Here is a 24,303-nt window from a genome sequence, read left to right on the forward strand (position 1 = left end):
ATTTATAATGACAAGCAATTTCTTCTTTCATTTGTGATGCCCCGGCTAGAGCTTATATTAAGCAGACCAAGGCATTTAATGGCTATTCTGGTTGTGACAAGTGTTTTCAGGAGGGTGTATGGAGAAATAAAATGACATATCCTGAAACAAAAGTCAGACTTAGGACAGACTCCAGTTTCTCAGACATGGTTGATGAGGCACATCACAATGGGACGAGCCCTTTAACAGGTTTAGTTAAGATGGTTTCTATGTTTCCAACTGATTACATGCATCTCTGTTGTCTCGGAGTTACAAGGAAACTGCTTAATATATGGTTAAAGGGGCTATGCACTGCTATTCCTAGCACTATTTGGGCAACTTTACACAATTCCTGTTAGTCTATTGAAGACATTTGTAATTTTTTTTTCAAAAAAAATTCATTGTTTTATATTTCTAATCAAGTACTCGAAACCATCATTTTTCAGCCTCGAGAAATCAGGCTGTTATGGCCTGGCTCCGCCCATAAGCACTTTGAGTGACAGTCAGACCACAGTCTGCACTGGTAGAGGGAGGGAGGGAGGGGGGGGAAGAGAGAGAGAGTTCAGTTCAGTTCAGAGTTTTTATTTGCCACATGGAATAATACAATCATAGTTTCTTCATTAAAAAATCATAAATAGTCATTCCATGGACAAAAGGAGCAGGAAGAAGAATAAATCTTATAGTTATATAGTTACCTGCCCCTTATTCCTAAACTAACATGTATTTTCTTAATGGTCGGCGTATAACCTTATTTACACAAATAATCATTTATACCATGAGAGAGAGAGAGAGAGAGAGAGAGAGAGAGAGAGAGAGAGAGAGAGAGAGAGAGAGAGAGAGAGAGAGAGAAGCCCCTCCCTCTCTCTTCCTTTTTTTCTTTCTATCACTCTCCCGTTCGGAGGTGTGTGTCGCGCGGACCTCCGTGCGGCAGGTCCCCCCCCCCCCAAGTGCCCCCTCTCTCTCCCTCCCTCCCTCTCTCTTCCTTTTTTTCTTTCTATCACTCTCCCGTTCGGAGGTGTGTGTCGCGCGGACCTCCGTGCGGCAGGTCCCCCCCCCCCCAAGTGCCCCCTCTCTCTCCCTCCCTCCCTCTCTCGTCCTTTTTTTCTTTCTATCACTCTCCCGTTCGGAGGTGTGTGTCGCGCGGACCTCCGTGCGGCAGGTCCCCCCCCCCCCAAGTGCCCCCTCTCTCTCCCTCCCTCCCTCCCTCTCTCTTCCTTTTTTTCTTTCTATCACTCTCCCGTTCGGAGGTGTGTGTCGCGCGGACCTCCGTGCGGCAGGTCCCCCCCCCCCCCAAGTGCCCCCTCTCTCTCCCTCCCTCCCTCTCTCTTCCTTTTTCTCGGCTCCCTCTCGGCTCTCTCTTCCTCTCGGCCCCGCAGCCCCACTCGCTGTCTAGTCTAGGTAGAATGGGGGCGGGCATTAGCTCCAACCACAGAGCCAATCGCATCACTGTGTCTATCCACAGCGCCCAGTGACGTGCTCAGGGACTTCAAATCAAAATGACCCGATTTACTAGAGGCACAGAGGGGGTGGGCTGAAACGGAGCAATTCGCCAATATGGTATTTAGACCCTAAAACACATTGATACGAACTCCTATTACTATAATACAATGCTAGAGACTGAAAAATGACATTTATAATGCATGGGACCTTTAAAGGGGAAGAATTTGGCAACAAGGGTCCCTTCCAAAACTGTACAAGCCATTTCAGGTAAACTGCTAAAGCTACGTCCCTACATGCCTTGTGAATTTAACCGTAAACCAAGGGAACTGTCAGAGTTAGATCGCGGGAAAGCTACTGAGTTGCGATCCTTCATGTTGTATTGGGGTCCTGTTGTTTTGAAGGATTCCCTCCCCAGTGAGCTGTATGACAACTTCATGTTGTTTTCTGTTGGAATGTACTTGTTGCTGTCCCCTAGTATTTCTGAGGAAATGTTGGCCTTTGCGCACAAGTTGATGGTTTCTTTTGTTGAACACTTTGGGACAGTGTATGGAAGAGGTGAAATTGTGTACAATGTACACCAGCTTATTCATTTGGCTGAGGAATACAGGAAGTTTGGCACTCTAGATAATATCTCAGGATTCCCTTTTGAGAACTATCTTGGACAAATTAAGCATCTTCTACGCAAGCCACATCAGCCTCTACAACAGGTAGTGAAAAGGTTGTCTGAAATTCCACATGTTGGATCCCCATGTCCCACAGATGATCCAATTTTGCGTAATATTCACACTGATGGGCCTGTCCCCCCACAGTTTACTTCTTCACAACAGTACAGGAAGGTCTCCACTCATCGGTTTACTTTGTCCACAAAGAAAGGAGACAATTGTATTGAGGTTGGAGATGGATTTGCATTAGTAGAGAATATTCTTAAATCAGAGGAAGAGGTATATATAATTTACAGAAAGTACAGACACAAACAGCCATACTACATGTATCCCTGTGAATCATCATACATTGGTACATACAAGGTCAGTGGCTTGCAAGAAGATATAGGGATAGGTAAACTTCGCTATATCAAGCGCAAATGTCTTCTCTCTCCAGACGGAGATGGTGCCATTGCAATACCACTACTTCATTTAACAGCATAACCATACTGCCCTACAAAGCTAAAGTGCAGTAACTATATTGACACACTGACTCTAACGTCGGATTTCGGGGCATAACTTACCTCATTAATAAATACACAATTAGTACAATATTACATGTACACAGATAACATGTTTGGCTGGCCAATTGAAACGCTTAAAGGAAAACTCCAACATTTTGTGAAATTAGCTTATTTAACATCTTCCCTGGAGTTGGACAAGAAGATGCATACCTTTTTCGTCTCTCTGCATGCTTTGGGCTTAGGGAACGCCTGGACCGTTAGCCTAGCTTAACTTCATCACTGGAAGTGGGGCAGACATCTAGCCTAGTTCACTACAGTCAGGAAATATACTCCAAATACAACTCCCAAACGTTCCTGTAAACATGTTGTGACCTGTGTGTTTACCCCGTCTCCCAGTCACACAAGTCACACGAGTCTCCCAGTCACATGAGTCTCGTGTGACTGGGAGACTTGTGTGACTTGGAGACTTGTGTGACTTGTGTGACTTGGAGACTTGTGTGACTTGTGTGACTTGTGTGACTTGGACTTGTGTGACTTGTGTGACTTGTGTGACTTGGAGACTTGTGTGACTTGGAGACTTGTGTGACTTGTGTGACTTGGAGACTTGTGTGACTTGTGTGACTTGGACTTGTGTGACTTGTGTGACTTGTGTGACTTGGAGACTTGTGTGACTTGTGTGACTTGGAGACTTGGACTTGTGTGACTTGTGTGACTTGGAGACTTGTGTGACTTGGAGACTTGTGTGACTCATGTGACTTGGAGACTTGTGTGACTGGGAGACTTGTGTGACTTGGAGACTTGTGTGACTCGTGTGACTTGGAGACTTGGACTTGTGTGACTTGTGTGACTTGGAGACTTGTGTGACTTGGAGACTTGTGTGACTCGTGTGACTTGGAGACTTGGGCTTGTGTGACTGGGAGACTTGTGTGACTTGGAGACTTGTGTGACTCGTGTGACTCGTGTGACTTGGACTTCTGTGACTTGTGTGACTTGGAGACTTGTGTGACTCGTGTGACTTGGAGACTTGGACTTGTGTGACTTGTGTGATTGGAGACTTGTGTGACTTGGAGACTTGTGTGACTCGTGTGACTTGGAGACTTGGACTTGTGTGACTTGTGTGACTTGGAGACTTGTGTGACTTGGAGACTTGTGTGACTTGTGTGACTTGGACTTGTGTGACTTGTGTGACTTGGAGACTTGTGTGACTCGTGTGACTTGGAGACTTGGACTTGTGTGACTTGTGTGACTTGGAGACTTGTGTGACTTGGAGACTTGTGTGACTCGTGTGACTTGGAGACTTGGACTTGTGTGACTTGTGTGACTTGGAGACTTGTGTGACTTGGAGACTTGTGTGACTCATGTGACTTGGAGACTTGTGTGACTGGGAGACTTGTGTGACTTGGAGACTTGTGTGACTCGTGTGACTTGGAGACTTGGGCTTGTGTGACTTGTGTGACTTGTGTGACTTGGAGACTTGTGTGACTTGTGTGACTGGGAGACTTGTGTGACTTGTGTGACTGGGAGACTTGTGTGACTTGTGTGACTGGGAGACATGGTAAATACACAGGTCACAACATGTTTACGGGAACGTTTGGGAGTTGTATTTTGATTGTATTTGGAGTATATTTCCTGACTGTAGTGAACTAGGTTAGATGTCTGCCCCACTTCCAGTGATGAAGTTAAGCTAGGCTAACTGTCCAGGCGTTCCCTAAGCCCAATGCATGCAGAGAGACGAAAAAGGTATGTATCTTCTTATAACTCCAGGGAAGATGTCAAATAAGCTAATTTCACAAAATGTTGGAGTTTTCCTTCAAATGCTTCAAAAATGCAATGTGTGCGGACTAATTAGGAGGCGGCTGTTACAAAGGGTCAGATTAAACCGAATATATATATTTATTACTTGAGATATATTGTATAGTATTTGTATATCGTCTGATATCCCTTGTATATTCTTTGTACATATACACGGAATATCCCTTTACCTAGTACAGGCCAGACCATAATATTCGTTCTCCTATTGGACAGCGACCCCCCTAGGCGCCACGGCCATACCCCCAATGTCTAGTTCAAAGTCACCGCTAAGACGTATAAATACGTTGCAGGTGGATACAGCAGTTAGTTACCCCAATAAGTTGAAGCCTTCACCACGATACAACGTGCTGTGAAGTGTGCCCGTTTTGCCCCAAAATAGAGCCTTGAGACCGCGTGCAAATTGATAGCTGAAGTGTCAGAGTTTAATGCTGTATCGTCGAGTTCGACCTATTCTATTATTAAGTATTAGTCTATTATGTATAGTGTATCGTGCGGCTACCGTTCTACAGTGACCAGCATTACCAACGTTTCATCGTACCGAGCTAGTGTGCTTATCCAGGCTGGGCGGCCTAACCTTGTGCTGCCATCCGAGGAGCCCTAGACGAGAACCGTGTGGATATGTACACTGGATAACCTACACCGACGACTACAGACAGAAATAAGGCTGGTACTATAGATTATTCACCTTACGTATAAATACGTTGCAGGTGGATACAGCAGTTAGTTACCCCAATAAGTTGAAGCCTTCACCACGATACAACGTGCTGTGAAGTGTGCCCGTTTTGCCGCAAAATAGAGCCTTGAGACCGCGTGCAAATTGATAGCTGAAGTGTCAGAGTTTAACGCTGTATCGTCGAGTTCGACCTATTCTATTATTAAGTATTAGTCTATTATGTATAGTGTATCGTGCGGCTACCGTTCTACAGTGACCAGCATTACCAACGTTTCATCGTACCAAGCTAGTGTGCTTATCCAGGCTGGGCGGCCTAACCTTGTGCCGCCATCCGAGGAGCCCTAGACGAGAACCGTGTGGATATGTACACTGGATAACCTACACCGACGACTACAGACAGAAATAAGGCTGGATTATATTAGTTTAGGACGGTATGGGAATGGCTTGTAAGGAGAGATCATTATGAGTACCGTAAATTCTCATTTCAGCCCTTTGAAGATGAATGGTGAGGTGGTGCTGTGGTCAGTTGTACAGTTCCCAAATGGTGGGACAGCAGTAGTTCTAGAGAGCTGGTTTAATGCTAAAGACCAGACTGTGTTATGGACCCTAAACACATAAAGCTCACAAAAGCCCTTCGAGATGGACTGCAACCAGATGATAAATGGATCACCTATAAGGATGTACGTGAGCTTACTACGTGTGGTGAGTATTTCGTGCAACACATACACAAAAAGTGAGGACGCAAATTGTGACGATGCACATATGATAAGAGGTACATATATTTTTTCGTTAAACACTGGACTGCAGATATGTTAATTGTAATTTTCTCTCTGCTCTTTCCAGAGACCCATGATGAGGCCAAAAAACGAGAGATCAAGTACACCTCAACTATGTGTCCAACCTCTGAAATTGAATCTGAGGACGAAGGAGATCTCCGCCAGAAAAGAAGATCCAGGTACAGTGTTCACTTTGTTAAAGGGACAACTCTCCCTAGGGTGTTGTAAATAATGGCACTGCTGTTGTAGTTGCAAGTAGTGTTAAAAGGATAACACACAGTGGCCTGAGGGCCTATGTATTCAGACTTTAGCCTTGACTAATAAACGTAGTATCATAACTACATTTATTTATATGTGTGTATATATATACTTTTTTTTAGGCCAAATCAGCAGTATGTGCACTCGGACTCTGACTCGAGTGGCGACGCCAAAAGAAAACGTTTTGCCAAAGCACCTGATGTGGGTTTCCCAGGTATTGATGCAATGCATTTATTTTATATAGGCACTTTGGAAATGATCACTGCTACAGTTAATAATAATAATAATAATAATAATAATAATAATAATAATAATAATAATAATAATAATAATAATAATAATAATAATAATAATAATAATAATAATAATAATAATAATAATAATAATAATAATAATAATAATAATAATAATAATAATAATAATAATAATAATAATAATAATAATAATAATAAACAGTTAAACAAATTAGTCTGACCATGTACCGACAAATTGAGCATTTTAATTTGATTGGACTTCTGCATTTCTTGCAGTTATTCTATAGTTGGCCCAAAATATATACATTGTGAATAACATGCCAACTAAAATATGTTGTAGGACAGACTCCAAAATCGAGCCGGTCTCGTAAGGCGCTAAGATCCGGCAACCCTCCAGTTGTTGGCCAAGAGCCTACAATGAATGGTATGTTGCTATGAATGTTAAAATGGCAACTAGATGACTGTTTAAACATGATTTGTAGCATCTTCAATTCTCACCCTGGCTTACCTTTTTTAGATTCTTTGGATGGTGGCATGATCTACAGCTATTTAGATTCGTTGCAGACTCCTGATCCAAATAACAGTAAGTGAACCCATATCTGTGTTCTTGTGAGGAGCTTGCTGGCAGGTCGCTGGCATCATGCATGCAACAGAATACATGTTTACAATGTGCATGCCAGCCCACTACAAAAATTCAAAGCCTTCACAACTTGCAAGCAATGTCACAATAAAAATGTGTAGTTGTACATAATGCTTTTATATTGAGCACAATTTCCACCATGTTTGAGTCGCAACTTATTTTACATTTCCCCTTTGTAGATCTGGTTACTAGCAACTACCGGCAATCGCTAACTCAACATAATGGTGAGTTATCAAGCAATCTCATAACATAATATTCTGGCATGTTTAAAATATCTGTATTGTCTCGCATTGTCTTTGATATTTTTATTAAAGTAGTATTTGGCAGTGCACGTGAAATCAGCTGAATGGAAATCAAACATTTTCTCACATGGGGGATTACAATAGCGTCATTTGCTAATAACTTTGTGTATTTCCTACTGTGTTTCAGCCGAGATGCCAGGATTTGATATTGTACAGTATCACCAGCAGCAGCAGGCCTCACATGTCCAGCAGCTGCAAGATCGACAAAGTGCAAGTAGTGGTATGATACTGTACTCTTTCAGTAACAGTGTTTTGAGAGACGGGGATACAACTCCTTACACCCCTTTCTGACATAGAGCGACGCGAGCGAGCGAGAAAAAGTGATTAAAATGTATTCGTTTCAATCAGACTATCCTGACCTGCCGCGAGCGACAGTGAACTGAGCAGCGATGTCGTTCACCCCTCAAATATTCGCTCGCTGTGTCTCTAGTTGAGCGATTACGCGGCCGAGTCCCGCCCCTAAACACTTTTTATTGGTCGAGAATCCAGGTAACACACACTCGGACACGCGCTGCGTCATATCAGGACAGTGTCGTGTGCGATTTCGTCTCCAGTTCGCTCGCTTGCTGCCTGTCAGGAACCGGTGTTAGTGATTATGACATGTATGTTAATTTGACTGACAAGTCAGATTTTGTATTTTTAAATATAATGATTTGTTTCTACAGGGATGTCGGGATGCAGCTCGGGGCAATACTACAGTCCCCCTGGTCTCTCACAACATGCACAAAATGATATGCCATTTTAGAGGGAACTACCACCAGTTTGATCCAATGCAATTCAAACTATAGTGAAATATATAACTATGATTTTGTTTCTACAGCGATGTCAGGACACAGCTCAGGGCAATCTGGTGTTTCACAGCGTAGACAGATGGCCGGCGATGACGGGCAGCTTATGAAAGGCAAGTCTATTGGACATGGTGTAATTCCTTGTGTGATTTGCTGCTTATTTTTATTTCTCACTTAATGATTTTAACTCTTCTTCTGAAGACCTTACCATCCAGAAGAATAATTCAATGCTTGCTGAATTACTTGTCGTGGTGAAGGATCTATCCAGAGATGTGCAGTTCATCAAGACCGAGTTGGCTGAGGGCAACATATCTGGTGGGACCAGGGGACACGGGTGGCCACCACAACCACTATGCTCCCCTTCCAGCTGCCAATCGCCAGTGAACAAGACTTCAATGAGGCAGAATCATTACTGATGGAGCAATCAGTCCGTCAAAAGATGGTAATTTATTGAACTGCATTCATTTATCAAATGTAGATCGTTTCAGTGTGGTCTTGTTCAGGGGAAAAATGTGTTTAGCACTTTCTAGTTCAAAACGTGTTAGAGCTTGTATATCTGCTATTTATGAAACGTTTTGAAATTGTTCAAATATACCGTTTACATATGGACAGGAGGGTTAATGTGGTTAAACCTAATGACTGGCATGGGCTGGAATATCAGTGCATGCATAAAGTGTGTGTAAAAACAAGTTGGTTGCTCTGTGTTCATAAAATAAACGTTATGCTGTTTCTAACGCAGGGCCTTCATTTTCTTCTCTCTGATTTAGATTTCTCGCCTGGCTTTGGTAGGAGGCACCAATTCAGAGAACCTGATCAGACTGATGTTGAAAACTGCTATGACCAACGCCCTGGCCAGTGGGTTCAACTGGGCTGGAAAGAAAGACAAGCGTTGTTCAGAAAGCAAGAAGCCATTCAAGCACACCACACTACAAGCCTGCATGTTTGGTGAGCTTCCTCCCCTGCAAACTACTTCATAGGTTAAGTTTAGGTAGTGAGGTGGTGATGCTGGTGATGCTGGTGATTCAGAATATAATTATGCTGTTGCAAAAACTTAAAAAAAAAGTGTTATGTTGGAATAAAGTGATGAAAGTGCAACCTATAAGAAATGGACAACGTAATTGGTGAGCTTTAGAGGTGCATGGATACACATTGTATTGCCTAGATGGTGTCAGGCTAGGCGATTGCTTAATTCTCTTTCCTGTCCAGTCTAACTGGATGCTGACTGTAGCTTGTTACTGTAGACCTACAGAGTGAGTAATTGAGTGATTAAAAAAAATCGCACTCGTGTGAAGTGAGGGGTGCTCTTATCATCGTACATCATCTCACCCACCTCTCTTCCTCACTTTTTTATTTTTGTGTCTATCAGCTGCTGCTCGACAGTTTGACCCCAAGCTGACCGACCAGGACTACAGCGAAACTGTCAAGAAGTGGCTTCGTTATGCGCCAGACCGGGAGGGAGGCATCTCAAGGAACCGAAGTGACCCAAACTTAAGTCAAGCGAACTAGAGTCAAACTTAGGGTACCCCAGCACAGCACACACTGTTTCCCTGGTTCATACAGTACAAGGAATTACCCTCATGGACACTGTTCTTCCATGGACGGCATCTACTTGAATGACTTATGCTGCTTCAGCCTGTTCTTGGAACCGAAGTGACCCAAACTTAATTGTCAAGCGAACCAGAGTCAAACTTGGCGTACCCCAGCACACTGTTTCCCTGGTTCATACAGTACAAGGAATTACCCTCATGGACACTGTTCTTCCATGGACGGCATCTACTTGAATGACTTATGCTGCTTCAGCCTGTTCTTGCAGTGTTTATTTTTTTTATTTTTTATTTTAACCTTTATTTACCCAGGGTAGGTTCGCTGAGCACGGATGCTCTTTTTCAGCTACGCCCTGCTTCACATTCACAGAGTTCCATTCACACCTGGGAGCTGCCCAGGCCTAACAAAATTAATAGTTGGTTTCAGGTTGCCGACCGACCCTGCCGATTTAGGTGCGACCCAATATATTTTATGAGTTTTTAGAAAAAATTATAAAAAAAAAAAAAATTTTTTTTTTTTTTTTTTTAATAAAGTTTCATAGAAATCTTAGTCAAACATTTAGTATTATGGATATTAAACATGCTGGCAGAGTACATGCATCCATGTTGTTGTGAACATTTTAATTAAATAAAGAAATTCCCTATCCATAGTCGCCGTGGGAAAGAATAAAATAAAAAAATAAAATAACTTGCGAATGAGCTAGCTGAGATGAGTAGCAATGTCTGGGGGCGGACGTCTAGGGGCGTGGTACATGACGCAGATGCTGGTATTTGCATTTCAATGACAGGGTACATTTGATTGGGTCATTCTGAAGTCTGGGGGCAGGGCTAGGTAGGCATACAGAAATACGGATACACCGGTTCTGTTTATAGTCCCCAGCTAAACAAACTATGTGTTTTAAAATATGTTGCGACCGTCGGATTGTTGTTAAAAACGGAGGGATACTAGCTAAGGTGTGGGGGAGTTGGGGTACATAAGTTGATTGCTTTAAGAACGGAGAGAAATGTCGTATTTACGCTGTTTAAAACGGGCTGATGGACGAAAATCTTTGGTTTTAGCTAATATTATGCGTTTTAAAATATGTTTGATTGGGTCATTCTGAAGTCTGGGGGCAGGGCTAGGTAGGCATACAGAAATACGGATACACCGGTTCTGTTTATAGTCCCCAGCTAAACAAACTATGTGTTTTAAAATATGTTTCGACCGTCGGATTGTTGTTAAAAATGGAGGGATACTAGCTAATGTGTGGGGGAGTTGGCGTATATAAGTTGATTGCTTTAAGAACGGAAATAAATGTCGTATTTACGGTGTTTAAAACGGGCTGATGGACGAAAATCTTTGGTTTTAGCTAATATTATGTGTTTTAAAATATGTTGCGACCGTCGGATTGTTGTTAAAAACGCAGGGATACTAGCTAAGGTGTGCGGGAGTTGGCGTATATACGTTGATTGCTTTAAGAACGGAGATAAATGTCGTATTTACGCTGTTTAAAACGGGCTGATGGACGAAAATCTTTGGTTTTAGCCTAACGTATGAGGTGGCGTTCAATTCGCGAGCGGGTAAGGGGCCTACGTAATGTTTAAAAAACAACATCTAAGGTTATGTGGAATTTACAAATCTAGATGTGAAGAAAGATTTTGAAAAGATGATTTAATTTTCTTTTAAATTAGATAAGTTGCCGGTGAGGAATCGTTAAAGGACGTGGCGAGGAAAGATGACGTATGTTCGCTTCCGGTTTGCGCAATGAGCTCTGGGTATCGTAGTTTTAGTGTTTAACGTTATGCAGTGTTTGTGAATGTTAAATGTGGGGAATGTTTGTGCTGCTGTGACACATTAAGCCTTGGCTCACCCTTGAGTTACCATATTGTGCTTCCTTTTTGTTAATAAATATCATTTTTGTTTACAAACCTGATCATTTCTGTCAACCAATGAGCTGACAGAACCACCCTCCACCCCCAAACACCCTCTGCTCCGCCCCAAAACAGCCCTCCGTTCCACCCCCAAACACCCTCCGCCCCCAAACACCATCAGCTAGCTGGTTAACCAACTAGCTCATTCACAAAATGGTCCTTGCGAATGAGCTAGCTAGCTACCCAGCTAGTTGATTCGCAAGGACAACCTAGCTAGCTGGGTACCCAGCTAGCTCATTCGCAAAGACATATCTGCAACCTAGGTAGTGAGCTAGCTCATTCGCGAATGTGTCTTTGTGATTGAACTAGCTGGGTACCCAGCTAGCTAGGTCATCTTTGCGAATGAGCTAGTTGGGTACCCAGCTAGTTCATTCGCAAAATTGTCCTTGTGAATGAGCTAGCTAGGTACCCAGCTAGCTAGAAAATGGGAATAAATGTTAAAACGGCTTGCCATACACTACTACTACTACTACTACTACTACTATTACTACTACTACTACTACTACTACTACTACTACTACTACTACTACTACTACTACTACTACTACCATAGCTGTCAACATTGGGATTTGAAAAAACAGGATATTTCGCCCCTCCCCCTTCCCCCGGCCCTGCCCCCTCCAAATGTAGTCTCCTCCCCCTTGTATGTATATTATATATATATATATATATATATATATTGTCTGCACTGCGCAGCCATGGAATCGCGAGGCCATAGATTTAGAATAGATAGAAAGGGCACATTGTGGTGTATCATAATTAATTTGTTGAATACAATAGTATTTTTATAACGTTGACACAAATTAAAGAATATTTACACCAAGTTCTCTTTTACCTCTTATTTAATTAATTAATTCATTTAATTGTAGGCACTGTTTATATTGTACATAGTCCTGTGTGTTGTATATTGTGTCCTATGTTACTTTTGTGTTTATTGTCTCTTTCCATATACACCATGGGAAGGGGAGCACATAATTGAATTTTATACTGGCACATGGGTCTAATACAGCAATGGATTATGGGTAAATGCAACGTTAAAGCAGTGCCAATGTAAGACAGACTTTACATTAAACGAATGACAATAATATAGTATAAAGTAGGGAATTATTTGGACTAAAGAATGATGTTGTCTCACCCTACTCGCATGTTGAGGGAGAGCACCATACATTATACACTGAGAAACCACGGCCGAGAGTGAGCTCTCCGGGAACAACCCCACATTGCCGGTATCGCAGCTCTGCCTTTTTTAGGTAGTTACAGTAGTTGTAGAATGGAATACATTTTGTGCTAAACCACTCCTTTATCTGGTTGTTGTTCTTCTTCTTCTTTGGGTCGCAACCATCTTCCGGTCTCACTTCCTGTGCTAACTTCTAATCTACACTGCTGCCACCTGTCGTCACGGAGGGGAATTGCAGCCATTTTGTAAAAATTAAAAAAAATAAAAAATACGGAAAAATATTTTAACGGGATGACGGCGGGAAGGAAGGTTGAAATACAGTACAATCCCGGGAAAAACGGGATGGTTGACAGGTATGCTACTACTACTGCAACTGCTACTACTACTGCTACTGCTACTGCTACTACTACTGCTACTGCAACTGCTACTACTACTACTACTACTGTAACTGCTACTACTACTACTACTACTACTACTACTACTACTACTACTACTACTACTACTACTACTACTACTACTACTACTACTGCCATAGCTGTCAACATTGGGATTTTGTAAAAAAAAAAAAAAAAAAAAAATACAGGAAAATATTTTAACAGGATGACGGCGGGAAGGAAGGTTGAAATACAGTACAATCCCGGGAAAAACGGGATGGTTGACAGGTACAGTATGCTACTACTACTGCAACTGCTGCTACTACTACTACTACTGCAACTACTACTACTACTACTACTACTACTACTACTACTACTACTACTACTACTACTACTACTACTACTACTACTACTACTACTACCATGGCCGCCTAGTTATAGTTGAAAGTGGGGGTGCAAGTATTTTTTTTATTCTTTTTTTTTTAAATTTTTTTTTTTTTTCTTTTTTGCAAGGGGTGGTTTGGAAGGGGTCCGGCACGACCCCCTCCACGGCAGATTTTTTTACATTTAATGAACACCTGTATGTGCAATTTCCTGCAATATAGAGCCTTCAATCTTGACCAAAATAAAGCTGCTCTTTTCACTATAAAACTCAGTTTATATTGCAGTATGATAGCTATAATAACTTCACTGCGAGGGCTCTTTTAGCTAACGCTAGCTAGGCACGTATGATAGCCAATTACTATTATAATAATAATAATAATAATAACTTTCCCATCCTCCCAAAGCCCCTCCAGCCCCGTTCACATCCGCCGCACCAACAACAAGTAACAACAACAACTAATTGACGCTATCAATAGCCCCAGTGAGCGCGGCGGCTGAATGAATGAAAACTTTATTTAACAGATTGCAGAATGGGTAAAATACAGTACGGCTCAATACACACAATTGTTAAGGGGATGCAGACCAGAGAAAAACGTTTGTCTTGTTTACATCAGGGTCTGTGCTGCACCGAGTGAATCCACAGTCACTTGCTCCTCAATGGGAAACCAACCTAGATTTACCATGAAGGACTGGTTCTGGCCGAACCGTTCGTTATACAAGTATCACAGAGACATTACAAAGGTGCTCAGAGTTGCACGAGGGGTTCGCACAGAGATACGGGATGGTTTGAAAGCTCGGCGTTGCTAATAAATATTTTTTATATTTTTTTTATAAACTGCTCAAAGCGGCATTATTTCCGTCGTTGGGTGATCACAGCGCCTGCGCAGTGCGCACCATCCCGTATCTCTGGATTCACTCGGTTCAGCGCCGAGGCTCACCATACGAGAAATATTCAGTTTCAATCTGTTTGCGCATTTAGTATACAGTCACAGTGTTCGACTTACGTGATGATTTGCTCCATTTTAATGTAAACGCCGAAGAATAATCCTCACGAGTCACAATGTTATCCAATATCCAGCCTGAATTTCGAAAAAGGTTCGAAAAAGCCGCCTCCCCCAACATGTCGTATACGTCATGCCGACAAACGCCCGTGGGCACTGGATCAAACCATTAAAGTGGGGGGTCACACAATCTTTGGAAACTTAAAAACTTGCTATTAAGTGTCATTGCGTATTATTAATTTGATTGAAATTACGTAGTCATGGTTCGATAAGATTTATAAATTGGGGGGGGATATTTATATCATATGATATGATCAAAAAGTGAGGGAGCAAAAAGACAAGCTTGCTCCCCCAAGTTCAATAGTCCTAGAGCACCCGCATCTTCTGCTCCATTAAGTGGGCGCCTATGACTACTACTACTACTACTACTACTTCTACCACTACCACTACCACTACTACTGCAACTGCTACTACTACTACTACTACTACTACTACTACTACTACTACTACTACTACTACTACTACTACTACTACTACTACTACTACTACTACTACTGCTACTACCACTACCACTACCACTAACAATAGTGTCAACACAATAAAGGACTGCCCATACCAACCACCAACCATCAAACACACCTCACCTACTGTAACATACTCCCCTACACACATCACATCCTACATATGCTATCCTATACATTGCATTACTAACAATACATCATCACTGTCAATCCAATCATTCTACCAATGTCCAGCCTCATTAACACATAGCCAAACCAACCATAACCCATTGAAACCGGGAAACACAGTCGTGAGTATATCGACATAGGTCCAAAATGGGTTAATGGGGTGCCCCCAAGCAGGTAGGTCTGGCAAGCAGGTCAGAAGATCCTGATTATGTATATGTAGTCAAATTTACAACTAACCCTAACCTTAATGTCATGCACTTGTCCTAATAAACGAACCTACACTACACTGTAGCACTGAACATTGTTACTCAGCTGATAAGAGTTGTACCCTTCCTGATGACTTGTCGTACAGAACTTGTAAGTCGCTTTGGATAAAAGCATCAGCTAAATGACTAAATGTAAATGTAAATTGTCCTATATCAGTATATACCTATATCTTTCACTATGTGTCAGGCGTGTTCACTTTGCATACCCCTACCGCCCTCAGCAAGCGTTTGTTAAAGGTTACATGCATTATAAATGTCATTTTTCAGTCTCTAACATTGTATTATAGTAATAGGAGTTAGTATCAATGTACTAAATACAATTTTGTGTCTAAATACCATATTGGCGGATTGCTCTGATTCAGCTCAGACCATTTCCTGCTCCAGTAAATTAGGCCATCCCGATTCTGTGGTTGTAGCTAATGCCCGCCCACAATCTACCTAGACTGACTACACAGCGAGTGGAAACCACCTCCTCATACTGCGGCAGAGTGAAACCCACCCTCTCTCTCTCTCTCTCTCTCTCTCTCTCTCTCTCTCTCTCTCTCTCTCTCTCTCTCTCTCTCTCTCTCTCTCTCTCTCTCTCTCTCTCTCTCTCTCTCTACCAGTCGCAGACTGTGTGGACTGACTCACTCAAAGTGCTTATGGGCGGAGCCAGGCCATAACAGCCTGAAATCCTGAGGCTGAAAAATTATGGTTTTGAGTACTTGATTAGAAATATAAAACAATGCATTTTTTTGAAAAAAAACTTACAGATGTCTTCAATAGACTCACATGAATTGTGTAAAGTTGCCCAAATAGTACTAGGAATAGCAATGCATGTCCCCTTTAACTACAACAAGCAATGCTGTTTTCTATTTAGGATGAGGTCGGACTCGGCACTGACAGATTTGTGTTCATTGTTGCTTTTATAAAGCCTCAAATGACGGCTTACAATATTTCATGAAAGCAAAGTGTTTTGTTTGTCTAAGATTTAAAAAGGTTTAAACTTTACAGCACTGACAAAGTTGAACAAAGTGCTGTACAAGTCCCACAACATTAAAAAATAAATAAAATATGTATTATTATAATTTTTTATCTCGAAGCTTCGAATTAAAATCTCGGCCCGAAGCATTAAGCACCCCCCACAGCCCAAATGAAATGATAAAAAAATTATAATAAATAAGAATATTTTTATTATAATTTTATTTTTTTATAATTTTTTTTTAATAGTCTAGTTCATATCAGCCACGGTTCTAATTCAGCAGCAGTGCAGCGCTGCATATAAGGGAAACACTGAGGTGTGATCTAATTCCTATAACACATTCCGTCGCGTGATGTAATGCTTAAATCCACCACCAGATTCTATAAATGAGTATTTTTTTTATGACTTTCTTTTTATTGTTTTTCACAATAAGCAAACAATCACAAACAACATAACAAAGACATAACAAAACACATTCCCGGGCTGCATTATTAGTGTCACTTTACAAAAATATATACTTCATGCTGAGTTCTTAATTCTCTTACTTTCCCTATAGATATGGTGAATATTCTTTACAACTATACATCATCCACTGGTTGTCGTAATTAACATATAAAAGTCCCATTTTTCCCAGTACTTCAAACCTTTCTCTTCCTGTAATCTGAGAATGAAAGTAAGTCTTTCCATTGTGTATATTTCACCTATAATGGCCAACCATTAAAACATAAAAAGATAGTAAATTCTTGAATAAACAGATTGAGGAACAGAATAGTGGGTGTAATCTCTCAGACGGGTGGAGATTGTTATGTTGGAAGAATCAGACAACACGCAGTTTCAGTTTAACGATGTTTACTGAACTGAAGACACATGCATAGTAACGTACACCAGAACATCAACATCTACGTCACGTTCGGCCATGTGCGGTAACGTGAACCTCAACAGAATAACACGACACTGTTGCAATACTTAGAACACTAGTTAAAGTGCTGGCACTCGCTAGAGTACCAGAGGTAAAATCCCCCCCCCCTTCACTCAACCTAGGAGTGATACTCAGTCTCAAAGTCATTCAGGTGTGCGGGCCTGTTGCGCGCTCATACTGCGGCAGAGTGAAACCCACCTCTCTCTGTCTCTCTCTCTCTCTCTCTCTCTCTCTCTCTCTCTCTCTCTCTCTCTCTCTCTCTCTCTCTCTCTCTCTCTCTCTCTCTCTCTCTCTCTCTCTCTCTCTACCAGTCGCAGACTGTGTGGACTGACTCACTCAAAGTGCTTATGGGCGGAGCCAGGCCATAACAGCCTGAAATCCTGAGGCTGAAAAATGATGGTTTTGAGTACTTGATTAGAAATATAAAACAATGCATTTTTTTGAAAAAAAACTTACAGATGTCTTCAATAGACTCACATGAATTGTGTAAAGTTGCCCAAATAGTACTAGGAATAGCAATGCATGTCCCCTTTAACTACAACAAGCAATGCTGTTTTCTATTTAGGATGAGGTCGGACTCGGCACTGACAGATTTGTGTTCATTGTTGCTTTTATAAAGCCTCAAATGACGGCTTACAATATTTCATGAAAGCAAAGTGTTTTGTTTGTCTAAGATTTAAAAAGGTTTAAACTTTACAGCACTGACAAAGTTGAACAAAGTGCTGTACAAGTCCCACAACATTAAAAAATAAATAAAATATGTATTATTATAATTTTTTATCTCGAAGCTTCGAATTAAAATTTCGGCCCGAAGCATTAAGCACCCCCCACAGCCCAAATGAAATGATAAAAAAATTATAATAAATAAGAATATTTTTATTATAATTTTATTTTTTTATAATTTTTTTTTAATAGTCTAGTTCATATCAGCCACGGTTCTAATTCAGCAGCAGTGCAGCGCTGCATATAAGGGAAACACTGAGGTGTGATCTAATTCCTATAACACATTCCGTCGCGTGATGTAATGCTTAAATCCACCACCAGATTCTATAAATGAGTCTTTTTTTTATGACTTTCTTTTTATTGTTTTTCACAATAAGCAAACAATCACAAACAACATAACAAAGACATAACAAAACACATTCCCGGGCTGCATTATTAGTGTCACTTTACAAAAATATATACTTCATGCTGAGTTCTTAATTCTCTTACTTTCCCTATAGATATGGTGAATATTCTTTACAACTATACATCATCCACTGGTTGTCGTAATTAACATATAAAAGTCCCATTTTTCCCAGTACTTCAAACCTTTCTCTTCCTGTAATCTGAGAATGAAAGTAAGTCTTTCCATTGTGTATATTTCACCTATAATGGCCAACCATTAAAACATAAAAAGATAGTAAATTCTTGAATAAACAGATTGAGGAACAGAATAGTGGGTGTAATCTCTCAGACGGGTCGAGATTGTTATGTTGGAAGAATCAGACAACACGCAGTTTCAGTTTAACGATGTTTACTGAACTGAAGACACATGCATAGTAACGTACACCAGAACATCAACATCTACGTCACGTTCGGCCATGTGCGGTAACGTGAACCTCAACAGAATAACACGACACTGTTGCAATACTTAGAACACTAGTTAAAGTGCTGGCACTCGCTAGAGTACCAGAGGTAAAATCCCCCCCCCTTCACTCAACCTAGGAGTGATACTCAGTCTCAAAGTCATTCAGGTGTGCGGGCCTGTTGCGCGCTCGGAGTGGGCAGGGCCCGGGCACTGCAACAGCCAACGGCGGAGGTCCCGCAGCCTCAGGCTGAGCCGCGGGTGCTGGGGCTGCAACATCATTGAATCGTCTGTCCTGCAGAGCTATAGCCGCGGGCACACCCTGTCCCGGGGCAGAGGGAGCCTGCACCCTGCGCAGTCGGCCAGCATGCCAACGCGTGCCATCAGCCAGCCTGAATGAGGCCAGGCCAAGCTGCTGTCTTACCTGGACCGGGTCTGACCAGAATGACCGGAGCTTGTTGTCCCGGTGGGGTCGCCGAATCCTGACCCAGTCTGAGACGGCGATGGTAGGTGGTCGCATGTCGGGTCCTGTCGAAACGGTCCTTCATCCGGCGCTGGCGTGTGTCGACTATGGCTTGAAGCGGGTGGGCCGGAGCCTGAGCCGGAGTAGGGTGCAGCCTGTCCAGGGGCAGCTGAAACTCGCGTCCTAGCATGAGGGAGGCTGGGGAGACGCCTGTGGTGGCGTGTTGAGTAGCCCTGTAGTGCAGGAGCGTCTGTTGGAGACCGTTGATGAATGTGCACCCTTGTGCCAGGTGGGCCCTGATGCCATTCTTCAGGGATTGGTTCAGCCGTTCCACCCCCCCGTTCGCAGCCGGGTTGGAGAACGACATGCGGATATGACGTATCCCCTTACCCCCCAGGTAGGAGGCCAGTTCGTGGGAGATCATTTGGGCCCCATTGTCTGTCGTGATTCTCTTGGGCAGACCTGGTCCAGCTCCTCCACACTCCCCTCCAAGAGACAGTGTCCCTGCAGGAGCTCCAGGACGCCTCGTCTGCTGACCCTGTCCTCTCTCCGCTCTCAACATACATCAGACAGGGTTGGCCGGCGAGGACACCTGATGAGCTGCTTCCCTATAGCAGACTCCGGGACGAGTTGTCATGCTGGAACGACTCCTGCTTCGCTCGTGGGCTCTGTACTGTGGTCCCGAGTGTCCTTCGGGTGCGTGTCCTTGCTATGGCGCACGAGGGCCACTTGGGCATAGTCAGGCTCAAACAGCGGTGTCGTGACTTGGTGTGGTGGCCAGGCATCGACAGGGAAATCGAGACCCTGACCTGTCTTCTGAGCGGGAAGACCAGGGCCCCAGCCCTGCCCCCACCCATGCAGCCATTGGACTGGCCGTCCTAACCCTGGGAGCACCTGCAGCTCGACGTCTGTGGTGAACTGCACGGGGTACCACATCACCAGCATTTCCTCGTTGTGGTCTACGACCTCCACTCCAAGTGGCCTGAGGTGGCGCCCGTGGGCTCGGTCACAGCCGGGGTGCTGATTGAGATTCTCGAGTCCCTGTTTACACCTGGTCCCGATCGGGAGTCGAGAACGGGGCCGTGGGGGGACTGGGGATTGCGCGTGACAGTAGGTCAGCTACCACATTGTCCCGGCCCGGCGTGAACTGCAAACCGAAGTTGTATTGCTGCAGGCGGTCAGCCCAGCGCTGGAGGCGGAGCGGTTTGTGGCCAGTGCCTGACGTGGCGAGGAGGGTAGTGAGCCTGGTGGTCCATCCTAAGCGTGAATGAGCGGCCGTAGAGGTACATATGCCAGCGCTCACATGCCCAGATGCAGGCCAGGGCCTCTCGCTCCCCCACTGAGTACCACTGTTCTCTGGGGCTAAGGGCCCGTGAAGCGAAATCAACCGGCCTCTCCACTCCCCCATGCAACTGTGACAGTACCGCACCAACGGCTGCGGCGGAGGCATCACACGTGACAAGGGTGGTGCTGTCTAGGTTGAAAAACGCCAGGACTGGTGATGAGGTGAGCTGGGACTTGAGGAGGCGTACAGCATTCGAGCAGGCAGGCGTCCAGAGCCAGGGCTCGTCCTGCTTCAACAGCTTCCGCAGCGGTGCAGTTGTGTCGGAGTAGTGTGGCAGGAAGCGGAGGTAGTACGCCGTCATGCCCAGGAAAGAGGCCACCTGGGACGCTGAGGTGGGATCTGGGACACGGTGTATGGCCTCTCTGTTTGACTGGAGCGGGTACATGCCGTCAGCCGAGAGGCGGAACCCAACAAAGTCAATGGTCATGGTGGCAAAGACACACTTCTCGCCATTGAGTGTGAGGTGGTGCTTCGCCATCGCACTTAAAACACTGGAGGCTCGCGTTGTGACTCGCCGTTTGCCCCGTGCACCACGATGTCATCGAGGTAGATGACCACCCCGGGGATCCCGGCGAAGATGGAGGCCATGATCTTTTGGAAGCAGCTGGGGGCGGAGCTTAAGCCAAAAGCCATGCGTTTGTAATGGAAGACCCCCCCATGGGTGATGAACGTGGTGAGCTTGTGGCTCTCTGGGTGTAGTGGCACCTGGAGGTACCCCTGACGAAGGTCCAGTTTAGAGAACACCTTGGACCCGTGGAACTGGGCGGTGAGCTCCTCTGTGGTTGGCAGGGGGGATTTATCAGGGACGATGGCCTTGTTTACTGCTCTCAGGTCTACGCAGAGTCGCAGCCCCCCTGACCTCTTTGCTACCACCAAGTTGGAGATCCAGGGTGACACGTTCACCTGTTCGATGATGTCGTCGTCCAGCATCTTCTGTAACTCGGTGGCGATGTTCTCACGGAGAGCCATACGTTTCTATACGTTTATTTGGATCCCCATTAGCCACAGCAGTGCTGGGGCTATTCTTCCTGGGGTCCATAACACATAAAATACAGTTACAGACGTATACACTCACAACATTTACATGTCATACAGACAATTAAAACAACAATAAAAACCCTAATCAAATTCATAATACAATACAACAATATATATATGCCTTATGAATTCATAATACAATACAATAATACCTACTCATAATTAATTCATAATACAATACAGCATAATATACTATTTAGCTTTTACATACATTATCTATGTTCATATCAGCCAATTATACAATATTTTTATAATATATCCCTATCATATGCCTTTTCATCCATATATACCTATCTCTTTATCAGACACATACATTTTCATTTACGTACACACTATCTATTAGGGAATGTCAATTTCTTTGGTTGAAAATGTTGTTTTACCACGATTTTGAAACGACATTTACTATTCTCCTGCTTAACATGTCTGGGAAGAGAGTTCCATTCCTGCATACCACGAAACATGACAGTTCGCTTCATTGCATTCAACCTCACTTTTGGAAGTGTAAAACCTCGTGCAGAAGCATGTCTGGTGGAATGGTTGTGTCTGTCAAGAATTATAGATAAATTGTTATATAAAATTGAGGGGTTCTTTATAACAAGAATATTCCTAGTGAATACAAGGAGTGAGCAGAGTAATTTATGTTTGACAAATAACCAAGTTAAACAACTGTGCATCGCTGCAACATTAGTTCTGTACTCACAGCGAAGCGCTATACGGGCTGCTTTGTTTTGTACCATATGTAATTTTTTCAGTTTATTCGTCGTTACATTCGACCATACTGCAGGACAATAGTCAAGACTAATGTTACCCCTAGGAGTTTAGTCTCCTGGACTTGATTAATTACCACATCACTTATCAAAAGTTTCAAGACGGGTTCGTTCTTAGAGTATGGTTTGAACCGAAAATGATGCTACTTGTCTTTGATATGTTTAGAACTAGTTTGTTATTCTTTATCCATTCCATCACTGATTGCAACTCTGCCTTTAGGACCGTATTTAATTAATTGGCTGTTGAGGCTGATGTGTAAATCGTTGAATCATCCGCATACATAGAAATATATGACTTATTTAGGACAAGAGGCATGTCATTTGTAAATATGGTGTAGAGCAAACGCCCAATGCAACTTCCTTGGGGTACTCCACACCTTACCGTTTTAACTTCTGAGTAACTCCCATTAAAAAAAACTATTTGTTTCCGGTTTGCTAAATAAGTTTGCATCCAAGATAGTGCAGATGAGGAGAAACCGTAACATTCAAGGTTTTTAAGTAAGAATTTGTGATCTATGATGTCGAATGCTGCAGTAAAATCAAGCAAGCCAGGGGGGAGCGGCGAAGGGGCTGGATGATCGGAGTCACTTTTTGGTCTAGCAGGGGCTGGTGAGCGAAGACCTGGAGGCAGCCCACGCCGTTGAACAGTGCAGGCCACTGTTGCTGCCAGGAGACAGCGGCAACGGTGTGGATCTCTGAGCCTGTGGTGTGCAGCAGAGAGAAACCGAGGCCACTGAAGACGTCGAGGCCGAGGAGATTGGTCCCTCGGTGTGCGATGTTGAAATTGAAGGCAGGCAGAGTCTTTTCTCCATACCTCACCGGCAGCTGGAGGGAGCCAACAATGTCGATCTTGGAGTTGGCGTAGCCTCGCAGGGTGGTGGTGGGCGGGCCCAGTGGTTTGTGGGAGAAGAATTGAGAGTATGTCACCCAATTCAATCGAGGAGGAGGGGCAGTGTGATGTCACCAACCACCAATGAGCATGTTTTGAATGGCACTCGTCCTGTATGGGGGTAGATTTCTAAAAAAAATAAACAAACGCAAAAGTAGAATCCACAATCGTAAAAACGATCCACACACACACACCTCAGAATCCACAATCGTAAAAACGATCCACACACACACACCTCTCAATTTGTGTTTCATAAATCATAAAAACACGCTTGATTTGCTTAGATTTACGTACGGAATTCTAAAAACAGCTTGATCTGATTAGATTTACGTACGGAATTCTAAGGACACGCTTGATCAACTTGGAGGTACGTACAGAATTTTGAGACAAATATTTCGCTGTTTTCCCCGTGGGGATTCGTGTGTGACGCTTCTTCTTCTTAGAGGTCTATCAAAAATAAACAAATGCAGAAGTAGAATCCACAATCGTAAAAATGATCCACACACACACACCTCTCAATCTGTGTTTCATAAATCATAAAAACACGCTTGATTTGCTTAGATTTACGTATGGAATTCTAAGGACACGCTTGATCTGCTTGGAGTTATGGACAGAATTTTGAGACAAATATTTCACTGTTTTCCCCACAGGGATTCGTGTCTGAAGCTTCTTCCTTGGCGCTACCAAACACGGCCCGAGGTGTCTTCGGCTCATGAGCGCTACCAGTGGCCAAAATCGCACATTATCTTTAGCCCTAGGCATCAACATTTCATTATGAAAATGAATGCTCAAAGTAAATATATATAGTACCATTTTGAAGATAACAACTAGGGCTTTCAAATAATATAAAATATCTATGATTATCATGATTATTATTAATAT

Source organism: Notolepis coatsorum, assembly GCF_963971535.1.
Source record: "Notolepis coatsorum genome assembly, chromosome: 3".
NCBI lineage: Eukaryota > Metazoa > Chordata > Actinopteri > Aulopiformes > Paralepididae > Notolepis > Notolepis coatsorum.